This window comes from Jaculus jaculus, chromosome 6 (assembly GCF_020740685.1).
Source record: "Jaculus jaculus isolate mJacJac1 chromosome 6, mJacJac1.mat.Y.cur, whole genome shotgun sequence".
In the NCBI taxonomy this organism is placed as follows: domain Eukaryota; kingdom Metazoa; phylum Chordata; class Mammalia; order Rodentia; family Dipodidae; genus Jaculus; species Jaculus jaculus.
The window spans coordinates 144,347,739-144,372,641 of NC_059107.1; the positions used below are offsets into that span (position 1 = coordinate 144,347,739).

General features: G+C 41.7%; 1 pseudogene; it reads left to right on the forward strand.

Annotated features, from left to right (window-relative positions):
• The first annotated feature begins 305 nt into the window (after positions 1-305).
• LOC123453228 overlaps positions 306-24,903 on the forward strand; it is a 50,147-nt pseudogene continuing 25,549 nt past the window's right edge.

Consider the following 24,903-nt stretch of genomic DNA (forward strand, 5'->3'; position numbering starts at 1 on the left):
GCGCAGGAGCGAGCCGCCACCGCGCCTGCGCGTCGGGCACGCCGGTCTGCGTGTCCGCGTCAGCGCTTTCGTCGTCGGGGCCCTGCGCGCTGGGTACGGGAAGCGGGTGACTTGGACGCCAAGACCACCGCGACGGGAAAATTCCGACGAACACGGACGTCTCCAGATTCTGCTTTTCTAGACAGCAGGGACTTCCTAAACATTAAATTCGGAACCCGTCGTGTGACGTTCCAACACCGTGGCGTGGCGAATCGAGAGTCGCAAAACGCAAGTCACTCGACGAGGCCGCCAGCGTGCCAGCCGGGATGCGGATCCCCGTGGGGCTCGGTGCGCGGGCGGCCCGCCCCTACCGGGAGTTCAGGAGTTTTCTTCTAGAAGGAGCAATCGTGACCTAACGATAATGGACGCGAGCCGCGCGCCACCATTGCCCCGCGGCCTCCCACGTGAGGCCGCAGAGACGTTGTCCTCTGGCAGTCCACCCGTGTTTCTTCCAGCGACACTGCACACTTGACCACCGTTCCGGTGTGGAGGAAACTGTCCGCTTCAGTAGGACCGGGGACTTGTTCCCTTACTTTGGAAGTTGTGTCGATTTGGACAGTGACGTGTGTTGGGAGGAAGCATACTTTGGGGGTGTGGGGGGGAGGGGCCAAGGGAGTCAGGCTTTTTATTTTCATTTTTATTTATTTATTTGAGAGCGACAGACAGAGAGAGAGGGAATGGGCGCGCCAGGGCCTCCAGCCACTGCAAACGAACTCCAGACGCGTGCGCCCCCCCGTGCATCTGGCTAACGTGGGTCCTGGGGAATGGAGCTTCGAACCGTGGTCCTTAAGTTTCACAGGCTAGCGCTTAACCGCGAAGTCATCTCTCCAGTCCTTTCTTTTTTTTTTTTTTTAAACCTTTAGCATCTCTAAAACATTCTTAAAAGTAGGACTGGACAGATGGCTTTGCTGTTATGGCATTTATCTGCAAAGCCTAAGAATCCAGGTTGTATTTCCCCAAGACCCACGAAGCAAGATGCACAAGGTGGTACATGCATCTGGAGTTCCTTTACCATGGCTGGAGGCCCTGGCATGCCCTCTCTCATTCAAATAAATAAATAAAAATAGTTTTTTTAAAATTCCGCCCAAAAAACAAACAAACAAATAAAAAATGTTAAAAGCCGGGTGTGGTGGCGCACGCCTTTAATCCCAGCACTCGGGAGGCAGAGGTAGGAGGATCGCTGTGAGTTCAAGGCCACCCTGAGACTACAGAGTTAATTCCGGGTCAGCCTGGACCAGAGTGAGACCCTACCTCGAAAAACCAAAAAACAAACAAACAAATAAAATTCCTAAAAGTACATTGAAAAGTAAAACATTTATTTTATTTTTTTCCCTTATTTTACTGACAACTTCAATAATTGTAGAATATCCCGTGGTAATTCTCTCCCCCACTTTCCCCTTTGAAACTCCACTCGCCATCATATCCCCTCCCTCTCCCAAACAGACTTTCTCTATTTTTTTTTGTTTTTGTTTTTTCGAGGTAGGGTTTCACTGTACTCCATGCTGACCTGGAATTCATTCTGTATTCTCAGAGTGGCCTTGAACTCGCTGCGATCCTCCTACCTCTGCCTCCCTAGGGTTGGGATTAAAGGCTTGCACCACCACTCCCGGCTAGTCTTTTATTTTGATGTCATGATCTTTTCCTCCTACCATGATGGGCTTCTGTAGGTAGTGTGGGGCACTGTGAGGTCATGGATATCCAGGCCATTTTGTGTCAGGAGGAGCACTGTAAGGAGTGGTATCCTTCTTTTGGCTCTTATATTCTTTCTGCCACCTCTTCTGCAATGGACCCTGAGTCTTAGAAGGTGGAGGGAGAGCTAATCAAAATCTAAGGATATAAATAAGGCATATGGAAACCTACTATTTTTGGACAATGGAACACATCAGAGCCATAGATTGTTACTAGAAAATTTTCAGTGCCAGGGATGGGATGCCGTCCAGTGAGTTGTTGGCCAGGGAGGTCACTGATGTCCCCAAAACATTATAGGCCATTGCTGAGGCCCTTGGTATCCCACCAGGCATAGATGGTAAGAGCCTGTTTCTGAAGACTCCACATACTAGGGCTGCAAAGTCACTGAGAAATCCTGCTGGAGCTGAGCTGAAAACCTCCTCCATGTAGACCAGCTGACAGAAATTTGGAAAACACCACACTGTATGCAGTTCAATGGGAGAGAGAGATCACCAGTGAAGATACCCAACAGTGGACACTGCAAGCCTTATATTTGGCCAGTTAGGCCAAATGAGCCAATGGGTGTAAAAGTGGCAATTCTGTTATGGGGGAAACCAACTGCTGTCTACTTGAATTGGAGGCTCACTCCATGGGAGGGAATACATCCTTGATACTAAGAACCTACAACAGGGGGAGTCATGAGCCCTAGGGGTATAACATCTTCTGGTGTCTGGTTAAATGTATATACTATGCTCACCAAACTGCCTAGTAAGCACTTCTCTTAATGTTCACACCTGTATATTAATGCTACTCTCACTTTTGGTTAGAGAAACTTCTCTTTTCAGATGACAGTGACCTTGGGATGTCTGAGAAGGCACCATAGTGCTGGGAAGAAGTGACAGAGGAGTGCTCAACATTGAAATATCTCTTATCACACCTTCCAAGGCACAGGGCCCATTGCGGAAGAGGTGGTGGAAAGAATGTAAGAGCCAAAGGAGGGGTAGGACTCCTTACAACATGCTCCAAAATGGCCTAAGTATCCATGACCTCACGGTACCTGACACTACTTACACAAGAGCATCATAATAGGAAGGAAAGATCTTGACATCAAAGTGAGAGAAAGACTGACTGAGTGGGGCAGGGGACATGATGGAGAGTGGATTTATAAGGGGAGAAGTGGGGGGAGGGAGGGAAATGTCATGATTTGTTTATAGTTATAGAAGCTGTAAATAAAACGGTTTTTAAAGTCATTAAAAAAAAAACAAACTTAAGAACCAAAGGAAGGGTAGGACTCCTTACAACGTGCTTCTCCAGACACAAAAATTTTAAAAATTCATAAAAGTACATGGAAAAGTAAAACATCACTTTATTTTAAAATATTTTTGTTTATTTTCAAACAAATAGACACAGACAGAATGGGCAGGGCCTCCAGCTGCCGCAAGCTCCAGGTGTATATGCGACTGTGTGTATCTGGCTTTACGTGGGTACTGGGGGATCAAACCGAGTCTTTACTCTTGGTGCATCAGGCTTTACATGGGTAGTAGGGAATTGATGCTTTGTGGGCCTGCCCCTTAACCACTGAGTCATCTCTCCAGCCCCTAAAACACCTTTTATTCCAACCCACATACCCCCAGCTTTCCCCAGCAATAAGTTAACACTTTGAGGTTTTCTTTCAAATGTAAATTTTGCATGCTTTATTTATTTATTTGAGAGCAACAGAGACAGAATGGGCACACCAGGACCTCCAGCCACTGCAGACAAACTGATGCATGTGGCGCCTTGTGCATCTGGCTTACGTGAACACTGGGAAATCGAACCTCAAACCGGGATCTTTAGGCTTCACAAGCAAGCATTTAACCGCTAGACCATCTCTCCAGACCGTATGTTTTTACTTACATTAGAAATGTTCACCCATTCAACAGAAGTTTGCAAATTAAGAATTTTTCTAGCTTTATTGGTGGATAATTGACACAATTTGTATATATTTTGTACAATATGATGTTTTGATAGCTAAATACATTGTGCACTGATTACCACAAACATCCATCTGGGGCTGGAGAGATGACTCAGCAGTTAACTGAGGTCAGGTCCTTTTTAAGGCTATTAGGGGCTGGACAGATGGCTTAGCATTTAAGGCTCTTGGCTGCAAAGCCAAAGGACCTGGGTTCAGTTCCCTGGTACCCATGTAAAGCCAGATGCACAAAGTAGCACATGCATCTGGAGTTTGTAGTAGCTAGAGGCCCTAGCATTCCCATATTCTCTCTCTCCAAAATTAATTGATTATAACTCAATTAAAATGTTAAAATAAGGCTAACTAGCAAGCATTGTGTTGTGATGGTGTTGGACTTCAGGTGCGTGGCGCTTTACCTACATTCTCACATGCTCTTCATCCATCTTCCCTTCACCAAGTTTAGTTGCTGCACTTGACAAATCTGGACCAATGCTGCTTCAGACCAACATCCTCATCCGATTTATGCTTGAGCACAACTGCACATAATACCCATAAATATGGTCCTTGAAAAGAAAACTGAAAGAGCCAAATCTCCAGCACTGCATAAATCAGGTGTAGTGGGGCACACCTATAAGGTACAGATAGGAGGCTGAAGAGAGAGCTCAGTGGTTAAAGGCTTACAAAGCCTGATGGCCCAGATTCAATTCCCCAGCCACCCAGGAGAAACTGAATGGTCATTTCTTTGCAGTGGCAAGAGACCCTGGTGTACGTAGACACACACACACGAAAGTAAATAAAATTATTTTAGAAAAATTCAAGGCCATTCATCCTTAGCTACATAGGAAGTACACTATAATACAACTTTGTATGGCGACTATATACATTGAGCCAAATAATCAAGTGAGATAAATATTCATACACTGAAGTATTACATACAAGTTGAAAACATTAATATTCTCTCTGCCTGCCTCTCCTCGCTCTGGCCACAGTGAGACACATGATACTGGCCTCTCCCCCTAACCAGGGGAGACCATAACATTGTTTGTTGGTCTGGGGGAACTTTTCTGCTTGCCTCTGCTTTATAGTTTGGAGTAAATCCTCACTTTCATTACATGTATGATTTTCCTCTGGTCTCTTAATCTACCTTACACTGCAGGTGTACCACATGGATCCTTTCTCTAACTCTAGGCCTGTTACCTGTGTAACTTCTCTAAACTCAGGGTAACCATGGGTACAACTCTTTTTACTAGTCATTTCTTACCTGAATTTCTTTTACTTTCTTTATTCATTTAAGAAAGAGAGAGAATGGGTAACCCAGGGCCTCTAGCCACTGCAAACGAACTCCAAATGCATGTGTCACCATATGCATTTGGCTTCTGTGGGTTCTGGAGAATCGAACCTGGGTCCTTAAGTTTCATAGGCAAGCACCTTAACCTCTAAGCCATCTCTCCATCCCTGGTCTAAATGTCTTGGTCCCTGCCTTGATATTTTCCATCTGCTATTCTTTCTTAAATTCCCACCATTTGCCCTCCTAACTTCCTTCCATAGGGAAGCACAAGACAAATGCTAGGTGTGTTTCTTCTAAATCTCCCTACATATACACCGAAATTCTATCTTCCACATGCTTGTGGCTCTACTCCAGTCTTTCCTTTAAAACCTCAATTCTGAGCCAGGCGTGGTGGCGCATGCCTTTAATCCCAGCATTCAGGAGGCAGAGGTAGGAGGATTGCTGTAAGTTTGAGACCATCCAGGTCAGCCTGGGCCAGAGTGAGATCCTACCTTGAAAAACTAAAAAAAAAAAAAAAAAAACTCAATTTGGGGCTGGAGGGATGGCTTACTGGTTAAGGCATTTGCCTGCAAAGCCAAAGGACCCTGGTTTGATTCCCCAGGACCCACGTAAGCCAGATGCACAAGGTAATGCATGTGTCTGGAGTTTGTTTGCAGTGGCTGGAGGCCCTGGTGCACCCATTCCCTCTCTGTCTCCCCCCCCCCCCACCGCTTCTCTGTCTCAAATAAATACAGCTTAACAGATAAATAAATACATAAAATGTTTTAAATGACCTCAATTTCTCTTGAACCTTATGAACTATGTACTGTTTTCCACATGAGTATGTGTTTCCTACTTCCCACGTGTTTATGACTCCACTTTAGCCTTCTTCCTGGATCCCAATTTCCCTTAAATAACCTCACAATATGTGATTTCTCCCTAAATAAGCTTCAAAATTCATAATTAAAAAAAACATTAATATTGACTTAGACAGTACATCAACCTTTCCTAATCTATAATGTGATACTGTGAAACAGCAGTGTGACAAATAGTAAGCAAAATCCCAGCAGGCAGTTTGATCAAAAACCTTTTTTTGGGTGGGGGGGATAGACTGTTCTTTATTATAACAGTGAAGAACCACCGCCACTGTGAGAATGGAAGCTGCACAATAGATGCAGCTGGGCTTTGGTTTTATGAGGTTAGAGGCAGGGAATGACTAAAAGCTTTTTCAAAAAAAGTAATTTTTTTTTAATTTTTAAACTTTTATTAACATTTTCCATGATTATAAAAAAAAAAATATCCCATGGTAATTCCCTCCCTCCCCGCTGACACTTTCCCCTTTGAAATTCCATTCTCTATCATATTACCTCCCCATCTCAATCATTGTACTTACATATATACAATATCAACCTATTAAGTACCCTTCTCCCTTCCTTTCTCTTCCCTTTATGTCTCCTTTTTAACTTACTGGCCTCTGATACCAAGTATTTTCCTTCTCATGCAGAAGCCCAATCATCTGTAGCTAGGATCCATATATAAGAGAGAACATGTGGCACTTGGCTATCTGGGCCTGGGTTACCTCACTTAGTATAATCCTTTCCACTTAGTATAATCCTTTCCAGGTCCATCCATTTTTCTGCAAATTTCATAACTTCATTTTTCTTTGCCGCTGAGTAGAACTCCATTATATAAATGTGCCACATCTTCATTATCCACTCATCAGTTGAGGGACATCTAGGCTGGTTCCATTTCCCAGCTATTATAAATTGAGCAGCAATAAACATGGTTGAGCACATACTTCTAAGGAAATGAGTCCTTTGGATATATGCCTAGAAGTGCTATGGCTGGATCATATGGTAGATCAATCTTTAGCTGTTTTAGGAACCTCCACACTGTTTTCCACAATGGCTGAACCAGATTGCATTCCTGCCAGCAGTGTAGAAGGGTTCCTGTTTTTCCACATCCCCGCCAACATTTATGACCATTTGTTTTCATGATGGTGGCCAATCTTGACAGGAGTGAGATGGAATCTCAATGTAGTTTTATTCTGCATTTCCCTGATGACTAATGATGTAGAACATTTTTTTAGATGCTTATATGCCATTCGTATTTCTTCCTTTGAGAATGCTCTATTTAGCTCCAAAGCCCATTTTTTGATTGGCTTGTTTGATTCCCTATTATTTAACTTTTTGAGTTCTTTTTATATCCTAGACATTAATCCTCTATCAGATACATAACTGGCGAAGATTTTTTCCCATTCTGTAGGTTGCCTCTGCTTTTTTCACTGTGTCCTTTGCAGTGCAAAATCTTTGTAATTTCATGAGGTCTCAGTGATTAATCTGTGGTTTTATTGCCTGAGCAATTGGGGTTGTATTCAAAAAGTCTTTGCCAAAACCAATATGTTGAAGGGTTTCCCCTACTTTTACCTCTAGCAGCTTCAGAGTTTCCGGTCTGATGTTAAGGTCTTTAATCCATTTGGACTTAATTCTTGTGCATGGCGAGAGAGAAGAATGTATTTTCATCCTTCTGCAGATATATATCCAGTTTTCCCAACACCATTTGCTGAAGAGGCTGTCTTTTCTCCAGTGAGTATTTTTGGCATTTTTATCGAATATCAGGTGGCTATAGCTACTTGGGCTTACATCTGGGTCCTCTATTCTGTTCCACTGATCTACATGTCTGTTTTTGTGCCAGTACCATGCTGTTTTTGTTACTATGGCTCTGTAGTATAGGTTAAAATCAGGTAAGGTGATACCACCAGCCTTATTTTTGTTGCTCAGTATTATTTTAGATATTCAAGGTTTTTTGTGATTCCAACTGAATTTTTGGATTGTTTTTTTCTATTTCCATGAAGAATGCTTTTGGAATTTTGATAGGGATTGCATTAAATGTGTAGATTGCTTTAGGTAAGATTGCCGTTTTCACAATATTGATTCTTCCAATCCAGGAACAAGGGATGTTTCTCCACTTTCTCGTGTCTTCTGCAATTTCTCGCATGAGTGTTTTAAAGTTCTCATTGTAGAGATTCTTTACTTCCTCGTTAGGTTTATTCCAAGATATATATATTTTTTTTTTGATGCAATTGTGAATGGGAGTGATTCTCTGATTTCATCCTCTGTGTGTTTGTTGTTAGCATATATGAAGGCTACTGACTTCTGTGTATTTATTTTGTATCCTGCTACATGGCTGTAGGTTTTGATCAGCTCTAACAGTTTGCTAGTAAAGTCTTTAGGGTCCTTTATGTATAGAATCATGTCATCTGCAAATAATGATAACTTGATCTCTTCCTTTCCAATTTGTATCCCTTTTATGTGTGTCTCTTGCCTTATTGCTATGGCTAAGACTTCCAAAACTGTATTAAATAAAAGTGGGGACAGTGGACACCCTTGTCTTGTTCCTGATTTTAGTGGAAAAGCTTCCAGTTTTTCCCCATTTAGTAATATGTTGGCTGTAGGCTTGTCATAAATAGCCTTTATTATATTGAGATATGTTCCTTCTATTCCCAGTCTCTGTAGGACTTTTATCATGAAGAGATGTTGGATTTTGTCAAATGCTTTCTCTGCGTCCAATGAGATGATCATGTGATTTTTGTTCTTCAACCCATTTATATAATGTGTTACATTTATAGATTTGTGTATGTTGAACCATCCCTGCATCTCTGGGATAAAGCCTACTTGGTCAGGGTGAATGATCTTTTTGATATACTCTTGTATTCTGTTTGCCAGTATTTTGTTGAGAATTTTTGCATCTATGTTCATAAGGGAGATTGGTCTGTAATTTTCTTTTTTTGTTCTATCTTTGCCTGGTTTTGGTATCAGGGTGATGCTGTTCTCATAGAAGGAGTTTGGTAGAATTCCTTCTTTTTCTATTTCCTGGAAAAGCTTAAGAAGCAATGGTGTTAGCTCTTCCTTAGAGGACTGGTAAAATTCAGCAGTGAATCCATCTGGGCCTGGGCTTTTTTGAGTTGGGAGATTATTGATAACTGTTCGGATCTCCATATTTGCTATAGGTCTATTTAAGTAATTAATCTCATTTTGATTTAATTTAGGTAGGTCATATAAATCAAGGAAATCATCCATTTCTTTCAGATTTTCATACTTTGTGGAATATATGCTTTTATAGTATGTCCCTATGATTTTTTGAATTTCTCTGGAATCTGTTGTGATGTTACCTTGTTCATCTCTGATTTTATTAATTTGTGTCTCTTCTGTCTTTCTTTTGGTCAAATTTGCTAAGGGTTTATCAATCTTCTTTATCCTTTCAAAGAACCAACTCTTTGTTTCATTAATTCTTTGGATTTATTTTTTTGTTTGTTTGTTTGTTTGTTTCTATTTCATTAGTTTCTGCCCTAATCTTTATTATTTCTTCCTGTCTGCTGATTTTTGGTTTACCTTGTTCTTTTTCCAAGGCTTTAAGGTGAAGCATTAGGTCGTTTACTTGAGACCTTTCTAATTTCTTAATATAGGCACTTAAGGCTATCAATTTACCTCTTAGAACTGCCTTCATTGTATCCCAGAGATTTTGGTATGCTGTGTTCTCATTATCATTTGACTCTATAAATTTTTTGATTTCCTTCTTGATTTCTTCATGGACCCATTCATCATTTAGTAGTGTATTATTTAGTTTCCATGATTTTGTGTATGCTCTATAGCCTTTCTTGCTACTGATTTGTAGTTTAATTCCATTGTGGTCAGATAGAATGCAAGGAATTATTTCAGTTTTCCTGAATTTGTTAAGATTTGCTTTGTGTCCTATATATGGTCTATTTTAGAGAATGTTCCATGTGCTGCTGAAAAGAATGTATATTCTGCAGCCTTTGGATGAAATGTCCTGTATATATCTGTTAGGTCCATTCCTTCTATGACCTCATTTAGTCCAGATGCCTCTCTGTTTATTTTTTCCCGGGATGACCTGTGAATTGATGAGAGTGGGGTGTTAAAGTCACCTACCACCACTGTGTTTGGTGTTATCTGTGACCTTAGTTCTAATAGTGTTTGTTTGACGAATTTGGGAGCCCCCATGTTAGGTGCATATATGTTTAGGATTGTAATGTCCTCCTGTTGGAGTGTGCCCTTAATCAGTATAAAGTGACCTTCCTTATCTTTCTTGACTAATGTTGAACTGAAGTCTACCTTGTCAGATATTAGGATAGCAACACCTGCTTGTTTTCTAGGCCCATTTGCTTGAAACACCGTTTTCCAACCTTTCACCCTAAGATAATGTCTATCCTTTTTAGAAAGGTGAGTTTCTTGGAGACAACAAATTGTAGGATCCTGCTTTTTAACCTAGTCTGCAAACCTATGTCTTTTTGTTGGGGCATTGAGGCCGTTGATATTAAGAGATATTATTGAAAGGTGTGCATTTATGTTTGCCTTTTTTTTTTTTTTTTTTTGTGGTTCCGGTTCTACCTGTGCTCTCTTGTGTTAACTAGTAGTTGAGTATTACTTGTTTTTTCCAGGTTCCTTATATGTGTGCTTTTCCTTTTCTTCAGCATGGAGGATTCTATCAAGTATTTTCTGTAGAGCTGCTTTTGTCTTCAAATACTCCTTTAACCTGCTTTTGTCATGGAATGTCTTTATTTCTCCGTCTATTTGAATGGATAGCTTTGCAGGATAAAGTAACTAAGCAAAATCCCAGCAGGCAGTTTGATCAAAAACTTTTTTTTGGGGGGGGATAGACTGTTCAGTATTAGAACAGTGAAGAACCACCGGCACGGTGAGAATGGAAGCTGCACAACAGGTGCAGCTGGGCTTAGGTTTTATGAGGTTAGAGGCAGGGAATGACTAAAAGCTTTTTCAAAAAGAGTAATCTTTTTTTAATATTTATTTATTTAAGAGAGAGAATGAGGCAGGGAGAGAGGGAGAATGGGCACGCCAGGGCCTCCAGCCCCTACAAACAAACTTTAAACCCATACTCCTCCTTGTGCATCTGGCTAAGGTGGGTCCTGGAGAGTTGAGCCGGGATCCTTTGGCTTTGCAGGCAAATGCCTTAACTGCTAAGCCATCTCTCCAGCCCCCAAGCAAGTAATCTTTTTTAAAAAAATATTTTTGCTAGAAAATTTTCAGTGCCAGGGATGGGATACATTCCAGTGAGTTGTTGGCCAGGGAGGACCCCGATGCCCCCAAAACATTATAAGCCATTGTTGAGGCCCTTGGTTTCCCACCTGGTAAGGCCCTATTGCAGAAGACTCCACATACTTGGGCTGCAAAGCCACTGAGAAATCCTGCTAGAACTGAGCTGATAACCTCCTCCATGTAGACCAGCTGACAGAAAGCTGGAAGAAGCCATTTGCATGTAGTTCAATGGGAGAGAGAAATCACCAGTGAAGATACTCAACAGTGGACAGTGCAAGCCTTATAATTGGCCAGCTAGGTCAAATGAGCCAATGGGTGCAATAGTGGTACATCTATCATGGTGGAAACCAACTGCCCTCTAATTGGACTGGAGGCCCGTTCTCATGAGAGGAAATACATTCCTGATACTGAAAACTTAAAACAGGGGTAGTCATGAACCCTAGGGGTGTAACATCTGCTGCTGTCTGGGTAAATGTATATACTATACTTATCAAACTGCCCAGTAAGCACTTCTCTTAATGTTCATACCCTTATATTAATGCTACTCTCACTTTCGGTAGAGAATCTTCTCTTTTCAGATGGCAGTGACCTTGGGACAACTCAGAAGGTACCATGGTGCTGGAAAGAAGTGACTGGAGTACACAGTACTATAATCTCTGTATCACACCTTCCAAGGCTCAGGGTCTAATGCAGAAGAGGTGGCAGAAAGAATGTAAAAGCCAAAGGAAGGGTAGGACTCCTTACAATTGCTCCCTCCAGATATAAAACGGCCTGGATATCCATGACCTCACAGTGCCTGATACTACGTGCACAAGACCATCATAAGAGGAGGAAAAGATCATGATATCAAAATAAAAGAGACTTGATTGAGATGGGGAGAGGATATGGAGAATGGAATTTCAAAGGGGAAAGTTGGGGGAGGGGGGTATTACCATGGGATATTTTTTATAATCATGGAAGATGTTAATAAAAATTTGAAGAAAAAGATATTTTTAGGACTGGAGAGATGGCTTAGCAGTTAAGGCACTTGCTTGCAAAGCTAAAGGACCTCAGTTTAATTCCCCAGGACCCAATTAAACAAGATGTACAAGGTGGCGCATGCATCTGCAGTTCATTTACAGTGGCTGGAGGCCCTTGTGTGCCTATATTCTCCCTCCCTCCTCTCAAATATATAATATAAATATATATTACATATATATTTATAATTTTATATTATAAATTATATAATTATATATAATTTTATGGGGGTGGAGGTGAAAAAAATGCAAAACTTATTGGGCTGGAGAGATGGATTAGCAGTTAAGGTGCTTGCCAGCAAAGCTGAAGAAGGCTCCAGGTTCAATTCCCCAGTACACACATAAGGTGTATGCATGAGTCTGGAGTTCATTTGCAGTGGCTGGAGTTCCTGGTGAACCCATTCTCTCTATCTATCTATATGGCCTCCCTCTCTCAGGTAAATATAATTTTTTTGTTTTGTTTTTTGAAGTAGGATCTCACTCTATCCCAGGCTAACCTGGTCTTCACTATGTTGTCTCAGGGTGTCCTTGAACTTGTGATCCTCCCACCTCTGCCTCCCAAGTGCTGAGATTAAAGGCATGCACCATCACACCCGGCTTCTAAATAAACTTTTGATTGACAAATTCCATAAATATAGACAATACACAATGATCATAATCCCCTCCCAAAACTCCCCTTTTCCTTCTCCCAAACTTTCCCTTCACTGAATCCCTTCTTTCCAAGTAGTCTCTCTTCTATTTTGATACTATCATTTTGTTTTCTTCCTATTATGCAGGCCTTGTGTGGGTATTGACAGCCACTGTGAGGTCATGAACACCACTGCCACTTTGTGTCTGAATGACAAACATTGTAAGCACTCCTCCCTTTCTTTATCTCTTACGTTCTTTCTGTCACCTCTTCTGCAATGTTCCCTGAGATTTGGTGGATGTGATAGAAACATCTCACTTAGTGTTGAAACCTCCACCATTGCTTCTTCTCAGCATGTTGACCATTATTTACTCAAACTAGTTGTCACCACCATCTGAAAAGTGACAGTAGCATTAATATATAGGCATAAACATAAGTGCTCAAGTTTGGTGGGCATCATATAGCCCTTTAGCCAGACAACAGTAGTAGTTTCCCCCTTAGAACTTATGACCAGCCATGGTCTTTTGGTTAAGTTTTCAGTACCAGGCATGAATTCCCTCCCTCAAATCCAATCAAAACAGCAATTGGTTTCCCACAAAACAGACATGCCACCATTGCACCAGTTGATACATTTGACCTGGCTGGCCATTTGTAAAACTTGCAGGATCCACTGCTGGTTAAAACTGTTGATTACTTTTCTCCTAAAGGCTGCATGCAGTCAGTGTAGCTCTTTCTTGCATCTTGACAGCTAGTCAATAGACGGGAGGCTTCCAGTTCAGCTCCAGCTTGCTTTCTCAGTAACCTGCAGCCCAAGTATGTGTAGTCTTCAGCAACAGGGACTTACCATCTAGTTCTGGTGGGCAACCAAGAGCCTTGGCAATAGCCTGTAGTGTTTTAGGTACACCAGAGGCCTCCCTGGCCAACAACTCGCTGGAAGGTATCCCACCCCTGAGAGTGGAATTTTCCTAATATTTTATTTTATTTAAGACAGAGAGAGTATGGGAACATCAGGGCCTCTTGCCACTTCAGACTAACTCTAGATGCCTGTACCACTTTGTGCACCTGGCTTCACATGGGTACTGAAGAATCGAACCTGAGCCATAATGCTTTGCAAGCAAGTGCCTTTAGCTACCAAGCAATCTCTCCAGCCTTCATTCACAGTGTTATTAACCCTGTTTTCTACAAGAGACCTAAATGAACCACTGTACTACTTTGATACTAGAAAGCTATCTTCAAGGAAACTGTTCTACCTAAGAGAAGCCACCAGGTGGTGGTAGTGGTTTAAACTAATTGCAATTAGACTCGTCAATTTATTCGAAGTTGAGTGGACTGTTCATCTTTTATCTATTCATCTATATATCTATAAATGTCAGTCTTGCTATATATACCAGGCTGGCCTCAAACTCTGTGTATCCCAGGCTAGTCTTGAACTTAGGATTTCTTGCTTCAACTTCCAAAATGCTAGGTATATGAGCCTTGCCAACATTCCTGGCTCCAGAGTGGACAGCTCAATCTTTTGTAGGTTTTATGCTCCAAAAATTACCAATTTTAAAGACATGGCTGGGTGTGGCAGTGTACACCTTCCACCCCAGCACTTGGGAGGCCAGCCAAGGTAGGAAGATGGCTCTGTGTCCAAGGCTAGCCTGAGACCACATAACAAATTCCAGGTCAGCCTGGGCTAGAGTGAGACCCTACCTTAAAAGAGAGAGAGAGAAAGTGATCAAGCAGCTGGGGAGGTGGCCCAGTGGAATAAGCACTTGCTGCTCGAGTCTGAGTCCTGGCACTGGCTTTATTGTCAGTACTGGGGATTGAACCCCAAACCCCACACATAACAGCCAAGCACCTTCCCTAGTAATCCACCCTTATTCTTCTGTTTTGTTTTTACTTTGAGAATTAATATAGTGTCTTACAAACAATAGGTAAATGTCATTGTTGAATATGTGAATGAATGAATGGCTCACTATAGCATTAATGTTCCCAAAAGAAAGGAGACGTGTTAGCATACTGTACTGCTTCCTAGATGATGGGGGAAGGATCCGTTATGGAATTTCCCTAATCTCCTCAAATGAGGCAATTGCTTAAGCTACAATCTTATCTACTCGAAAGTGGATGACAATAAAACTATCTTAAATTAGTTTATATTAAAATTCAACTTTCTCTTTTTACTTTTGGAAACAACGGAACTTGCTATCACTGTTCCTGTCCCATATTTCAAAACCCAATATGCATAACATGGTTTCCATATGTGAAGCTGGCATCTCACTGAGTTTAAAAAAATGATTCTATGGTGTTTCTTGGTATTATGACTTCAACAGCCGAGTTAAACAACCTGCTTTATACCAATTGTATCTCAAATAATGAAGTAAACTCCCTGCCTGGAAAACAAAATTCTTATTACCAATAGACAGAAGTTGTTTTAATCTTTACAGTTAAAATAAGGAAGTACTTTGAATATTGCCTAACAGACCACTGTGGGAAAAAAGTCACAGCCATTCAAACTATGCAACCCTACTTTGCATCTCTATCAAGTGCTTGGGTTTTTTGTTTATTTTTTAATTTTTTTTTAATTTTTTTTTTTTTAATTTGAGAGCGACAGACACAGAGAGAAAGACAGATAGAGGGAGAGAGAGAGAATGGGCACGCCAGGGCTTTCAGCCTCTGCAAACAAACTCCAGATGCGTGCGCCCCCTTGTGCATCTGGCTAACATGGGACCTGGGGAACCGAGCCTCGAACCCGGGTCCTTTGGCTTCACAGGCAAGCGCTTAACCACTAAGCCATCTCTCCAGCCCTTTTTTGTTTATTTTTTTAACCATTTTGCAATGTTTGTTTTATAAAATAAGCTTTAAGCCAAATATTAACTTGTCATTTTGACAAGAGGAAAGAACTACATTGTTTCCAGGGAGGGGGCCTGAAGAGATGAGTGTGGTTAAGGCACTAGCCTGCAATGCCTAACAACCTGGGCTCATTTCCCCAGTACCTATGTAAAGCCAGATACACAAGGTGGCACATGCATCTGAAGTTTGTTTGTAGTGGCTAGAGGTTCTGGTGTGTCCACTCTCTATCTGCCCCCTCCCTCTCAAATAAATAAATAATTTTTTTAAGGCTAAAAAAAAAAAGAAAAGAAAAAGCCTGGATTACATAGTGAAACTCAGTATTCACAAAGAACCCTGCTTCATGTTGCCATGATTTGAATAGCTCTGTTCCCCCCTTGCAAGTCCTCCATGATGTACTGACTTCCTACAGATCCAGAAAGATGGAACCAGCCTATGATGAGCTGAAAGCTTTTACATTAGTAATACAACATATCTTCGTAGGATTTCCTGCAAATTCTGCAGTCCTCTGACCCTCACACACTGTAAGCAGGCTGCCATGCTCCACCAGCACCATTGTAAGCCAGCTTTGAGGACAACTAGAAAGCAAAAGGACATTTCCCAGCTGACAAGGAAAAGATCACATCTCTTCCAACAGTGACAGTAACTCAGAAACAAGATGCTATAGGACTAAAAAGTTCAGTATGCAAACATCAGGCAGTTGAAGAGGAAGTCTAGCAGTTACCAAAAAGTCACTCTGTAGCAGTTGCATTGTGCCATGTCTCCCTTATGTAGGAAAAATTTAAGTAAGAAGGGCTCTGCTTGGCAAACCCAGAGTTCTGAGGTCTCTGCCAGTAACAGATTTAACAGCCACAGCCAGCTACCTGGCCAAAGAATATTCTGAAACTAAAGATTATTTGAACACAAACTGTTTGTGACAGTCTTTTTATTTTTACTACAGCCTTTAAAAAGAAATGTCTGCTGAAAGTAAAGATTGAACCTCAAGTCACTGTAGCTTTAGTAACTGCTTATTGCATTAGTTTAGAGGCTAGCACTGCATGTGCTGTGCATATTCTGATTTTAGTAAAATAAAGAGTTGAACTGCACAGTCAAAAAAAAAAAAAGAAAGAAAGAAAGAAAGAAAGAAATGTTGCCCATAGGATTAGGGTAGAGGATGGAAGACAGGAGGGGTTGGGGGTGGTTAATGAAAATTTAAACATGTTGAGCTGGCCATGGTGGCGCACGCCTTTAATCCCAGCACTCAGGAGGCATCACTGAGAGTTCAAGGCCACCCTGAGACTACATAGTGAATTCTTTCTCTCTGTCTGTCGTTCTCAAATAGATAAAAAATTTTAAATATAAAAATAAATAAATAAAAACTTTTTATTGACAGCTTTCATAATTATAGACAACAAACCATGATAATTCCCTTCCCACCAGCACTTTCCCCTCCCCCTCTGAATTAGTCTCTTTCATTTTGATGTCATCCTCCTTTCCTCCTATTATGAAAATCTTATGTAAGTAGTGCCAGGCCCTATGGAAACCTACTTCTTTGCTAGCTAATAATACATCTGTTAAGAAAGAATGAGTCTAGCCAGGCATGGTGGCACATGCCTTTAATCCCAGCACTCTGGGAGGCTGAGGTAGAAGGATCGCTGTGAGTTAGAGTCCACCTTGAGACTACATAGTAAATTCCAGGCTCTCTCTCTCTCTCTTTCTCTCCCTCTCTCTCTCTCTCTCTCTCTCTCTCTCTCTCTCTCTTCTTGAAAATAAGTAAAACTATTTTTTTTTAATTTAAAGGGTTGGAGAGATGGCTCAGCAGTTAAAGGCACTTGCTTGCAAATTTGCAAAGCCTGACAGCCATAGTTTGATTCCCCAGTACCCACATAAAACCAGATGCACAAAGTGGCATGTGTGTCTGGAGCTGTTTGCAGTGGCAGGAGAGAGGCCCTGGCATGCTCATCTTCTCTCTCTCTCTCTTCTTCTCTTTCTCTCTCTCTCTCCCTTCTCTCTAATAAATAAATAAATAAATATATTTTGGTTTCCCAAGGTAGGGTCTCACTCTAGCTTAGACTGACTGGAATTCATTATGTAGTTTCAGGGTGGCCTTGATCTCTCAGCAATTCTCCTACCTCTGCCTCCTGAGTGCTGGGATTAAAGGCATGTGCCTCCATGCCTAGCAAATAAATATATACATTTTTTAAATTTATAAAATGTTGCCTTTCATGGGCAAAGTGCTGGGGCATAAACACACATATTAATTAGATAAATTTAGGATTTCTCAACGCATAATATTAGTCAGTTCCACTCCTTACTTCTAAGATGATTTTTAATGATCCCCAATTCATATTTACTGCATTTTGTACTAGGGAGCTTAAAAGACTTTCCCTGGTAGGAGACAGTTACTTCATTACTGCTTCTGCAGACAGTTCACTGGGATTTTTTTGGCATGTGTATGTGTTCTGCTAGGTGCATATGTGTGCACGTGTTATGTGTGCACTTGTGAAGACCAGGGCACAACATTGGGTGTCTACCATAGTGGTTTAGTTTGTTTTTTATTTATTTGAGGGATATATATATATATATATATATATATATATATATATATATATATGGAGAGAGAGAGAGAATGGGCATGCCAGGGCCTTTTCAAGCACAGCAAACAAACTCTAGATGCATGTGCCACCTAGTGCATCTGGCATACATGGGTCCTGGGAAATTGAACCTAGATCCTTAGGCTTCACAAGCAAGAGCCTTAACCATTAAGCAATCCCTCCAGCTTTGTTATTTGTTTTTGTTTGTTTGTTTGTTTGAGACAGTTTCACTGTAGCCCCGGCTGACCTGGAATTCACTCTGTAGTCACTGGCTGGCCTTGAACTCATGTTGATCCTTCTACTTTTGCCTCCCAAGTGCTGGGGTTAAAGGCATGTGCCACCACACAGGGATAGTTTTCTATCTATATTCATTGAGCACTAGTAATAGACTGGTCACTGTGGTTGTCCCTAGGAAAGGAAGGAGGGCCAATATTTTTCTTTTTTCTTTCTTTCTTTCTTTTTTTTTTTTTTTTTTTTTGGTGTTTTGAGTTAGGGTCTTCTCCACTGTAGTCAGGCTGACCTGGAATTCACTATATAGTCTCAGGATGGCATTGAACTCACAGCGATCCTCCCACCTCTGCCTCCCAAGTGCTGGAACTAAAGGCATGGGCCACCACACCTGGCTTGAGAGCCAGTAATTTTCAACATAGAAACAAGTAAATAGGATACTTACAGATTACAATAAGTGCTGTGGAGGAAGTCAGTAGGGTAATGAAGAAAACTATAACTGGGGAGAAAAGGATATGACAGATGGCTCGGGGAAGGTCTCAAATAAGGTGACACTTTACCTACAGCCTGAGGTGAAAGATGAGGGCTCAGTCATGGGATGATGGGGGAGAGTGTCCAGCCCACAGTGGACAGCAGTACTTGATCTTACTTGTTCCTTTCACCATAGCACAATGTTGAACTCAATTATACTTCTCAAATGAAAATGAATTTGCATTGCTTTGTCAAGTGCCAAAAACTTTTTTTAAAAAAATTATTTATTTGCAAGCAGAGAGAGTAAGAATATAAATATGGGCATACCAGGGCCTCTTACCACTACAAATGAACTCCAGATTCATGCCCCATTTTAGCATCCAGCTTCAAATGAGTACTGGGGAATTGAACCTGAGCCAGCAGACTTTGCGAGCAATTACCTTTAACCACTGAGCCATTTTTCTAGTCCATAAAATATATTTTAAAGGCCACCTGCTAACTGATCCAAAAGTTTTTTTTTTTAATTTTATTCTTTTTTTCAAAGATTTTTTTAAAATTTGTATTTATTTATTTGAGAGAGAGAGGGAGAGAATGGGTGCGCCAGGGTCTCCAGCCACTGCAAATGAACTCCAGATGATGCGCCACCTTGTGCATCTGGCTTACGTGGGTCCTGGGGAATCGAACTGGGGTCCTTTGGCTTTGCAGGCAGGTGCCTTACCTGCTAAGCCATCTTCTCCAGCCCAATTTTATTCCTTTTATTTATTGATTTGAGAGAAAGAGGTGTGTGGGGGGGGGGGAAGAATGGGTGTACCAGGGCCTCCAGCTTCTGCAAACGAACTCAAGATGTTTGCACCACCTTGTGAATCTGGCTTACGTGGATCCTGGACAATCGAACCTGGATCCTTTGGCTTTGCAGGCAAGCACCTTAACATTAAGCCATCCCTCCAGCTCTGATCTAAAGTTTTATTAAAGTCTACAAAGACAGTTTAGAGCTTCACAGTGATTATTCGTGTACATGATCTTGGACAGAGATGGGTAAACAGGGCTTCTTCCTTCAGGAAGTTCTTACCATGTCCCTGTTGTGTTTCAGACCCTGTGCTGGACTCTGATGATGAGGTACTAAAGCAAAACTAGGACTTAAAGCCAGGCCTGGTGGCGCACGCCTGTAATCTCAGCACTCAGGAGGCAGAGGAAGGAGGTTTGCTGTGAGTTCAAGGCCACCCTGAGATTACATAGTGAATTCCAGGTTAGTCTGGGCTAGAGCAATACCCTGCCTTGAGATATCATAAAGAAAAAAAATAGGACTTAAAGTTAATATTGAAGAACCAGGTAAGGCAGCTCATGTCTATAAGCCCAGCACTTGGGAGGTTGGTTCAGGCGGTTAAGGCACTTGCTTGCAAAGCCTAATGACCCAAGTTCAATTCCCCAGGACCCACATAAAGCCAGATGCACAGGGTGGTACATGCTTCTGGAGTCCATTGGCAGCAGCTGGAGGCCTCTGTGCTCCCATTCTCTCTCTCGGCTTCTCTTTTATCTCTCTCTGCTTGCAAATAAGTAAATAAATACAAAATAGCTTTAAAAAAAAAAACACTGAATATTGGGGCAGGGAGCTAGGGAGTCAGTAAAGCTTGCTCTTCAAGCACCAGGGCCTGAATTCAGATCTCCAGCATCCACATAAAAGCCAGCCATAGTGGCAGGCACCCGTGACCAAGTGCTGGGGACTTGGGGATGAGAATCTCTAGGGCTTACTGGGTGGATTGCTTCATTGACTTGATGAGCTCTGGGTTCAGTGAGAGATTCTGTATGAAAGAACAAGATGGAGAGTGATTGAAGAAGACATCTAACGTTGACCTCTAACCTCCCCCCCCACATGTGTGTGTGTGTGTGTGTGTGTGTGTATACATGCACACTCACCCCCACACAAGCATATTCACACACATACATACATACCTCATATACATACAATTGTAAAAAGAATAAAAATAAGGGCTGAAGAGATTGCTTAGTGGTTAAGGCACTTGCCTGAGAAATCTAAGGACCCAGGTTTGATTCCCCGGTACCCATGTAAGCCAGATGCACATGGTGGTGCATGCATCTGGGATTCATTTGCAATGGCTAGAGGCCCTGGCATGCCCATTCACACACTCCTCTCTATACTAAATAAATAAAAAGAAAAATTCTTAATAAAGAATAAAACTAGGGCTGGAGAGATGGCTTAGCGGTTAAGCGCTTGCCTGTGAAGCCTAAGGACCCTGGTTCAAGGCTCAATTCCCCAGGACCCACGTTAGCCAGATGCACAGGGGGCGCACGTGTCTGGAGTTTGTTTGCAGTGGCTGGAGGCCCTGGCGCGCCCATTCCCTCTCTCTATCTACCTCTTTCTCTCTCTGTCACTCTCAAGTAAATAAATAAAAATTTTTTAAAAAAAGAATAAAACTAAAATTAACATTAGGATAAGCATCAGACTAAGGTAATAGTTTTGGAGATTATATATATAATGATTATGTATATAATTTTTTTGAGGTAGGGTCTCACTCTAGCCCAGGCTGACCTGGAATTTACTATATATTCTAAGGGTAGCCTTGAGCTCACAGAGATCCTTCTACCTCTGCCTTCCTAATGCTGGGATTAAAAGTGTGTGCCCCCACACCAGGCTCGCTCTTTACAGTTTGGGGCTAACCTGTTAACTTTTCTGAAAGCCAGTTTTCCCATCTGTGGGTGGGGATAGATCAGTATTTTTTAAGTAGTTCTATAGCATCCTTGAAGAACCAAGTGTACCTTCTTCACCAAGGCATCATCTGTATGATAGAAACAAGCATCACTGACTAACAAAGAAAAAAACATGGAGCCAGGCGTGGTGGCACATGCTTTTAATCCCAGGACTCAGGAGGCAGAGATAGGAAGATTGTTATGAGTTTGAGGCCATCCTGACCTAACATTGTGAATTCCAAGGTCAGCCTGGGCTACAGCAAGACCCTACCTCAAAAAAAAAAAAAAAAAAAAAAGGAAACCACTGGGTTCTTGAACTTTCTGTAATACAAAATATAAGTATTGTGATGGGGAATTTGATTCCTTAGAATTCCTGACACAGAATATGTAGGCATCTATGATTAGATAATTCAAGAAAATAAAGGACAAAAATTCTTCCTCATAGCCGGGTGGTGGCGCATGCCTTTAATCCCAGCACTCGGGAGGCAGAGGTAGGAGGATTGCCATGAGTTCAGGGCCACCCTGAGACTACATAGTTAATTCCAGGTCAGCCTGAGCCAGAGTGAGACCCTACCTTGAAAAACAAAAACAAAAAAAAAAAAAAAAAAAAATTCTTCCTCTTTACCAGAAACCAAATTTACTTATAATACAGATAGAATTCTTCACCCCATCATATACATTAAAGTTTTTCTTAAAAGTATATAAGTCTCTGGGCATGGTGGCACATGACTTTGATCCCAGCTCTAGGAGCCTAGAGGAGGTAGGAGGATCACTGTGAGTTTGAGGCCAGCCTGAGACTACATAGTACATTCCAGATTAGCCTGGGCTAGAGTAAGACCCTACTTCAAAAAATATACATATATATCTCAAACAAACAAACCCATATTCAATTATTGTGGATATTTAAAATCATAATTGTTCTTTGAGATTATTTTTTAGTAATCATGTATTTTAACAAATTTCTTTTTCTCCTCTCAAAATATCTGATAATCTTTTAAGTAATAAGGAAGGAAATGCTAGGTTGGCAAAATGTGGGATGTGAAAATGGTTCATGGGCATGAGAAACTGCGACTATTATGTTAGCAAGTTTCAAGTCCCTTACAAAAAGAAGAACTAGTTTGTTAATACCAGTTTTGCCTAGTCATGTAATTTTTTTTAAGTTATTTTGCACTTGTGTATTAGCTTTTTCTCTGGCATCAACGTGGGAAAGTCATATGAGTTCAGACTTGTGCTAATTTTTTCCTGTTCTTTTCCTCTTTGACACCTATCTGGTATGTACAGATATTATGAAACTAGTAGCAAAGACCTCTAGTCCTTGCAAAAAAGATTCACAACCCAGCTGGGCATGATGGCGCACACCTTTAATCCCAGCACTCGGGAGGCAGAGGTAGGAGGATCACTGTGAGTTTGAGGCCACCATGAGACTACAAAGTGAATTCCAGATTAGCCTGGGCTACAGTGAGACCTACCTCAAAAAAACAAAAAACAAACAAACATAAAGATTCACAACCCTTTCTTCTCTTAAGGACTTATAAGGTGCTTGTTTCTTTAGATCATGTGAAACTGCTACGCCACATCATTATAGTGCCGTGGATTGAGTAGTGACTTTATTTGGTAACAACGTACATGTCAGATATTCATTGTAAGTAGTGAATCCCTCTCCGTGTTTCATTTTTGGGGAGTTTCCTCCAGGATCTTCCTATGCCATGCCTACCTCTGAATCCCAATGGAGCCTGAAGTCTCCAAACAAGTCTCTACTTTCACATTTTCTGACCTCTTTCCCTTGCTTATCCTTCACTGACATCTAGAAAACATAAGACATTTATGTTCAAGTATCAGAAAAAGCAAACAAACAGCAGGGCTGGAGAGATTAAGATTAAGGTTAAAACACTTGTCTGCAAAGCCTAAGGACCCATGTTAGATTCTCCAGGTCCCACATAAGCCAGATGCACAAGGTGGCACATGTACCTGGAGTTTGTTTGCAGTGGCTGGACACCCTGGTGCACCCATCCTCCCTCTCTCTCTCTCTCTTTCTTTTCAATAAATAAATATTTTAAAACTTAAAAAAAAAAACCACAGTAGTGTTGTTCCCAAGGAAACATTGTCATCCAGTGGTTTTCTGAAAATCAGTGAATGACATGGAGCTTCAGGTAGCAACACTAGCAGCTCTATTCAGGGGTTTCTCTTTCGTTTTGCTTTGGGGGGTAAGGAGGGAAAAGATGGTACCGATATATGATATTCATACTAAGTATGTTCTTAATAAAAACATTTTACTAATTTATGTATATATTCACTTATTTGCATGGAGACAGAGAGGGAGAATGGGCACACCAGGGCTTCTAGTCACTGTAAACAAACTCTAGATGCATGCACACTTTGTGTATGTGGCTTTATATGGATGCTGGGGAATCATACCTGGGGTGTAAGCTTTGCAGGCAAGTGCCTTAGCCACTGAGCCATCTCTCCAGCCCTCATTTTCCTTTTTTAAAATTGTGCGTGGGGGGGGGGGGAGGAGGTTGGAGTGATGGCTTAGCGGTTAAGAAGCTTGACTGCAAAGCCTAAGGACCCAGTTTTGATTCCCCAGGACCCATGTAAACCAGATGAACATGGTGGCACATGCATCTGGTGTTTGTTTGCAGTGGCTGGCTGCCCTGGGGTGCCCATTCACTTTCTATTTTCCTCTTTCTCTCTCTCTCTCTCTCTCTCTCTCTCAAAATAAATAAATAAAAACTAACATATAATAAAAAAAACTGTGCGTGTGCATGTGCGTGCACGAGTGTGCCATGGTGCACATGTCTAGGTCAGGGACAACCTGTGTATGTCAGCCCTTGCCTTCCACCTGGTCTAAGACAGGCTCTCTCTTGTTATTTTTTTGCTACTGTGAATGCCAGACTTGCTGGTCCCTGTGTGAGCTCCAAGCTTCTCCAGAGCCCATTTCCCATTGCCTTGGACATGTTGGGATGGTGGACATTTGCTACCTTAGTAAGGCTTTAGGTGAGTTCTGAGGATCCAAACTCTGGTCATGAGGCGTGAGCAGCATCAACTGACCGTCTCCACAGCCCCTTTTTTCTAATGGGCCCTTCAAACTCTACCCCAGAAAGGGCCATCTTTACTTAGTGGCGGTAAGCCCTCAGCCTGTCTTCTTCACTGTAACTTGCTTACTCACGGCTCACACTGTTCATGTGAGAGTGATTAGTAAGCAGTCTTCCAAGGCTTAAGCAAAAAATGTACAAGAAGGCTGCCTAAGACAACTGGATTTAAATTAGCAACATGGAAAGGAGTCACATTACTTTGTTAAGCAATATTTCTGCTAACTTGGGAATTTTCCCATTAAAAATATCCACACATGCCAGGCATGGTGGCACATGCCTTTAATCCCAGCACTCAGGAGGCAGAGGTGGGAGGATTGCCACGAGTTCAAAGCCAGTCTGGGGACCACAGAGCAAGTTC